This window comes from Cupressus sempervirens, chromosome 10 (genome assembly GCF_028749045.1).
Source record: "Cupressus sempervirens isolate cs-2001-9-10 chromosome 10, ASM2874904v1, whole genome shotgun sequence".
Lineage (NCBI taxonomy): Eukaryota > Viridiplantae > Streptophyta > Pinopsida > Cupressales > Cupressaceae > Cupressus > Cupressus sempervirens.
Genome location: NC_143127.1, coordinates 34,527,986 through 34,533,626, shown reverse-complemented (window position 1 = coordinate 34,533,626; position 5,641 = coordinate 34,527,986). Strand labels below are relative to the sequence as shown.

General features: G+C 35.3%; 1 pseudogene; it reads left to right on the top strand.

The window, feature by feature from the left end:
• The first annotated feature begins 1,221 nt into the window (after nt 1-1,221).
• On the top strand, nt 1,222-5,086 carry LOC149532429 (purple acid phosphatase 18 pseudogene; annotated as a pseudogene).
• Nucleotides 5,087-5,641: the final 555 nt, after the last annotated feature.

The window sequence follows — 5,641 nt, the reverse complement described above, 5'->3', positions numbered from 1 at the left end:
AATGCAATTATGGAGGATATCAGTTTCTCTCAAGAATCAACAGGTATGAATCTAAAATCACTTCCTGAATTGAAAGCAAAAGAATCAGTTTTGATTTCAGATGATGAAATTATTAAAGCCAGAGAAATTGGATTGATTGTTAAAATGAGTGAGGAATCAATGATTGAAGATAATACTGCTCATAGGCACAACAAGCAATCATCTCGCTTAGTTGAATCGCTTAAGGCTGCAGAGAATTTTTTCGAAGAAGATATAATTAGTGAGCAAAATGAAGAGTCCATGACAACCAGTGGTTCGATTCTTGAAAAACAAGAGATGTCCTAGTTTCCAGAAATACAACTATCAGCAAACAAAGGTATTCCTCATAGTGATAAAGAATTGGTCAAAAAGGATCCCATGGTAGAATCTATTTGTTTTAAAGAAAAATTAATGATTAATTCTCTTGATGAGTCTTATATTTAAAAGAAATTGAGGTCATGTTTTACTAAAGCTGAAAATATGGTTGAAGAGATGATAAGCAGAGTTGAAAGAGAAATAAGTGGAGATAATTATTTTGATATTTAAAAAAAACCTCAAGCCTCAGATGATCAAGTACCTTTTTACAAGACGGATGAAAGGAGCAATGAATTACCCTAGGAGAGTCATCAGAAAAAAGAATGTTTTCAGCCTATAGAGATTTTTGAAGATAAAAAAGAAAAGGTGAACAAAATTGAAGATGTATCTATGTTTTTGTTTCCTTGTGTCAATGAAAGATGTGAATCAGATGAAAAGAATGTGGATGATTTTTTAAAGTGTTTTCCTAAAAACTATTCTAAGGCTAATGGACTTTTTGAAAATGGAATTTTTGATGCTATGGAAGAACGTAATAGTGATGATTCTTTTTTCACTATGACTGATAAAGCTCAGATTCTTGAAACATTTTGTTTTGAAGATGATACAATGCTGGATGTTGCTAATCAATTGTGTGTGGATGAAAAATATATCCAGCTTATTGAAAATAATGTTGAAGAAATCAATGCGACAACAGATTTTGAACATGTAAATGAAGTACTGCAACAAGATAGAGAAATAAATGAAGATTTTTCTAATCTTGAAATAAAATTTAATCAAGTTATGGTGCCAACCATATGTGAGTCCTCTTCCATAATTAATCCAGATATTGAAATTGTGAATTTAGATCAACATCTTGTTGTAGCAAATGAAGAAGATGTCTTAGTCTAGATGCACATTGTAGCAAATGAAGAAACCTTCAATTTCAACCCCATTTTGAAATCTGAAGTTGCTAATGATAAAGCTTGTGATTGGTATGATGCTAGTTCACTTCCAGAAGCTGTTCAATTTTCTAATTATGTTCATTCTGATTTGAAAGGTGATATCTTTGCTGAGAATTATAATGGATTAAATGGATGTGAGTGTTTTCAAGCAGTGCATTTGGAATTGCTTGAATATCCTGTCAGTTTGGATTTGAATATTGATATCTTTGTTATAAGTGACAAGGTTGAGGATAACAGATGTAAGTATGATTTAGTGATGTTTTTAGAGTCCAGTGAGTTTTCTTCTTTGCAAAACAAGATAGAGCATGTGAAAGACAGTATGCAAATAAATACAGAGCAATCAGAAGTATATGATGAGGCATGGCTGTTTGGCAAGGTTCCATTGGTCACTATGTTGCAGATTGCTCTTGGAATCAAACTCAGCAGTAAAGGGGTGGCCAGAGGATATCAATGTTGCTACAATCTTGCGAAGCATTCTCCTCTTTGCCAAAAAGGTTCATATTTCTCTCTTCCTGTAAATGGCCACATATGAATTTATCTCTGGTTTGGGTCCTGTTAGTGGGGTCTCCTCACCTTTTGTAAATAAGTTTTGCTTTCCAGTTTTGTTGTGTTGTAGTGTAGTCTTTTTTCACTTTCGTTGTTGGTTGTTTTCCTACTTATGTTTTCAATTTTTCGTATCCCTCTACTCTCTCTATATGCAGCCTCTCATTGTTTCTTTGGTCTAGACTCCACAACCCAATGCTGAAGGCACTTGTTTAACCAGAGATGCTGGATTCTCTATGCACTTTTTAGTGCATATTCCCCAGTCGGAGCCAGCTGTTGCCTAACTTTAAGTCACATTTTTTTTTTGGCAATATTGGAGTCATATAATCCTCAAGTCAATTTCATGTCTAGGTCTAAGTCCTTCATAGGTAGGCCATCCTTGTTGGGTTTCCCTCTTTCTTGCCTTCTCATTCATAAGTTGGGTGGTTGGTTTAAGTGTCATCATGTTGGGTAAGTAATAACTCCTAACCTGGCAAGGATATCAAGTTTTCATTGATGATCTTCTCAGATGAAGAATGATTGTGAAGTCGTGATCTCTAGACATACACAAAGGACATAATGAAAGTTTTTCTCACATGATTGATGTAATTATGGGTCTGGCATTTGAAATTTCAGGGTTTCATTCCATGGGGCAGTGGGTGGAATCCAGTTGACAAGATTTCTATAGTTTTAATGTGTACAATGGCTATGAAAATAGAGCTTGCAAGTGGAAATTGTTTGAGTACATTAAAGCTATACAAATTGAGAAGAGTTCAACATGTGTTTCAAATAATTGCAAAATTGGAGATGGTTAAAGCATCATTATGATATCACGTTATCTAAGGCTAATAATGTAAAAGGCCTCTTTTCAAATAATGATTAAATGATGTATGAAAGATTAATCTTTTGAAGAATTTTCACAACACGGCTTTAAAGAATGACACCTTGTGTGGAAATGAAATTAAGCTCATGGTATCATATGGCAATTTGAACATCATGATCTACTGCAAATATCACATTGTTGATGGTAGCACATGCATTAGCAGATCTCACAAGCACACATGCAAGGGATAGAATGTTTGAATCACCTTATTGTTTGGAGGCTAGAACCTAGGGATATGATATTCCAATATGGAAGAAGCTACTCAGAATGAAATTTACAAGTCTTCTTGTCTTACAAGAGGAAAAATGGATGATATTACTGTGATAGTAGGGATGGTGGTTAATGCACAAGTGTTATCAGAACCAAATAGCTATCTTGATATAGTCTGGAATATTCCAAATACATTTTTTGAGATTGGTGAAGCAAAATCATCACTAGATGACAAGAGTGTAAGGCTGGGGTCCCATGGGCACCTGCTTGCTTAAAAATAGAGTGGGTGCTACTGAGCTTTTTTAGGAACATTTAAAGGGGAGCAGTCCCATGGGCATTACATATAAATCTGCTTAAAAAAATTAGCTCCTAAATTGAAGAAAATATTAAAAATATAAATTGTTGTTTTTAGAATTTTTGGCAGCATGGTTTCAATTTGGAGGGAAATGAAGGGTAAGCTCTTGCCAAGTGGCAGAATTCTTCCCTAAACAGTAGGGGCTATTTCTAGCCAGCCCCCCCCTCTTTTGCATCCGCTCAACTAAAAAGTAGGGGCTCCTAGTTAATAGGAAAGGATTCCAAATTAAGCTTTAGCCCCCCCAAAATATTATCATGGGACCTCCAGCTCCTTAAATATAGAGCCCAAGCCCCCCCATGGGACCCCAGAGTAATAAAAGTTTCGACCTTGTGCATAAATGACCTGAACACTAAGAATTTTCTTTGGCGGAAAATGCCCTCAAGTTCCCATTTTTCGTGGGAGAAGCCGAGTTTCTATTTTCTGTGAAGTAATGTTAGAGCAGAATCAAAATCTTCATCAGAGGTGGGTTGATTCTTTGGACACGTCAAAAGCTTGGAAATGTCATCAAAGGCCCTCCCATTGATGCTTCAATTCGATCCTGTCTTCTGCAGGGATGATTTCTTGCACCTAGATTGGTTATATGTGATCGACATGGATCACAGATGACAGTTGCAGCACGAAATAGTGAATGTTATAGCTGGCTAAGACTTATCCTTGGTGTAATGGAGCTCTCATAATGTATTGTTCAGGCTGTGCCATTGAGTGCCAGGAAAGTTACTAAAAGAAATGCAAATGCTGAGGGCAAATAGAGGGGATTCGACAATTGGGCCCAGTATATTTACCCGTGTCCTGGCAACAGATGCTGAATCACTCCTTGAATTAGAAGAAGTTTTTGAAGCTACATAGTTGGTCAATGAAATCACATCTAGAGCTATGAGATGGTGATGCATCTTTTTTGTAGGAAACCGAAAATAAAGATGATCCAGTTCCAGGCGATCATGTAGACAAAGGGCTTGTAAATAGTTGTCTAATTCGATTGAACGAGCATTACACATGAAAAATAGTCACCTTTCTCTCAAAATGTCTTCAACTTTCACTACATTCATGAATTCTACAAGCCCGACACCTTCCACCATTAATTCCACAGTCAGAATGGATCCTTGGAAAGATAAATAGGAGCCCATTTGATCAAGAATAGATTTGTACACATTTCTTTGGTGGGGAAAAATTATATGAGGATCACATGGTTAACACTATCTAAAGACGTGGCTTCAGTAGTGGATTATGGAACATCTCCAGGTACTTATATTTTTGGCAAATGGAGAAATCACTAAATATTCCTACATGCTCTACAAATCAGGCTACATTCATCATAATGTGATTGGACCACTAGATGTTGATAAGACATATTACAATTGATGTGGAGGTCCTGAGTATAGTTTCAAAACTCCTCTGTCATAGTTTCCTATTAGTTTTGCAGTTGTTGGTGACCTTGTCCAAACAGAGTGGACAGGATCAACTCTAAAGCATATGAAAAATTTCAGGCATGATATACTTCTTTTACCTAGTGATATTTCATATGCAAATTATAAACAAAATCTATGGGACTCATTTGGCCATTTGGTGGAGCCTTTGTCAAGCAAAAGGACTTGGATAGTTATAGAAGGAAACCATAAGATTGAAAAGATTTCACTGTTAACTCATTCCTTTGATTCTTATAATGCACGATGGCGAATGCCTTATGAAGAAAGTGGTTCAAAGTCCAACCTGTATTACTCTTTTGAAGTTGCAGGGGTACACATAATCATGCTTGGTTCATAGGTAGACTATGGAAAGGATTCAGAACAATACAAATGGCCGCAGTGGTACCATACTGTGGAAATTTTTGTCATAAAGAGATAATGTATATTATCTTAATGATGTCATGATGATTATATTACTTTTACAGATCAAAGGAAGAGATAGACATCTCTTGGGCTTCTCTTATTTGTATTTTTGAAAGTAATCTTCTAAAAAAAATTTGAATTTTGAATTTGAATCAATTCACATTCCTCTAAAGGGTATAAGCTATGTTTTTTTTATATATAAGTTGTTGTAAAAGATGTAAATTTCTTCTTCTTCTTCTTCTTCTTTTTTGGGGAGGAAGTTCGACAGTAGAAAAAAGAGGAAGAAATCTCTATTTTGTAATGATGGTCGGAAAACTATTGGTCTAAAAGACTTGATATTGCAGAGCCAATAAAAGAGTGTTTTATGTCAATAATTTATGTTCCATTTAGTTAGCCTGTTGTTCCATGCATCTTTCTTTTAAATCTGAATTGTGGGAAGAAAGGAAAGATGTTTTGTTCTTTTTGTAATAAGGATATGAATTAATTAGAGTAAGAAGTGCTTTGGGAGATTCAGGGAAAGATTTAGTAGAAGTTCTTAATCATTTCATTTAAATTTTTTTAGATAGTTGCT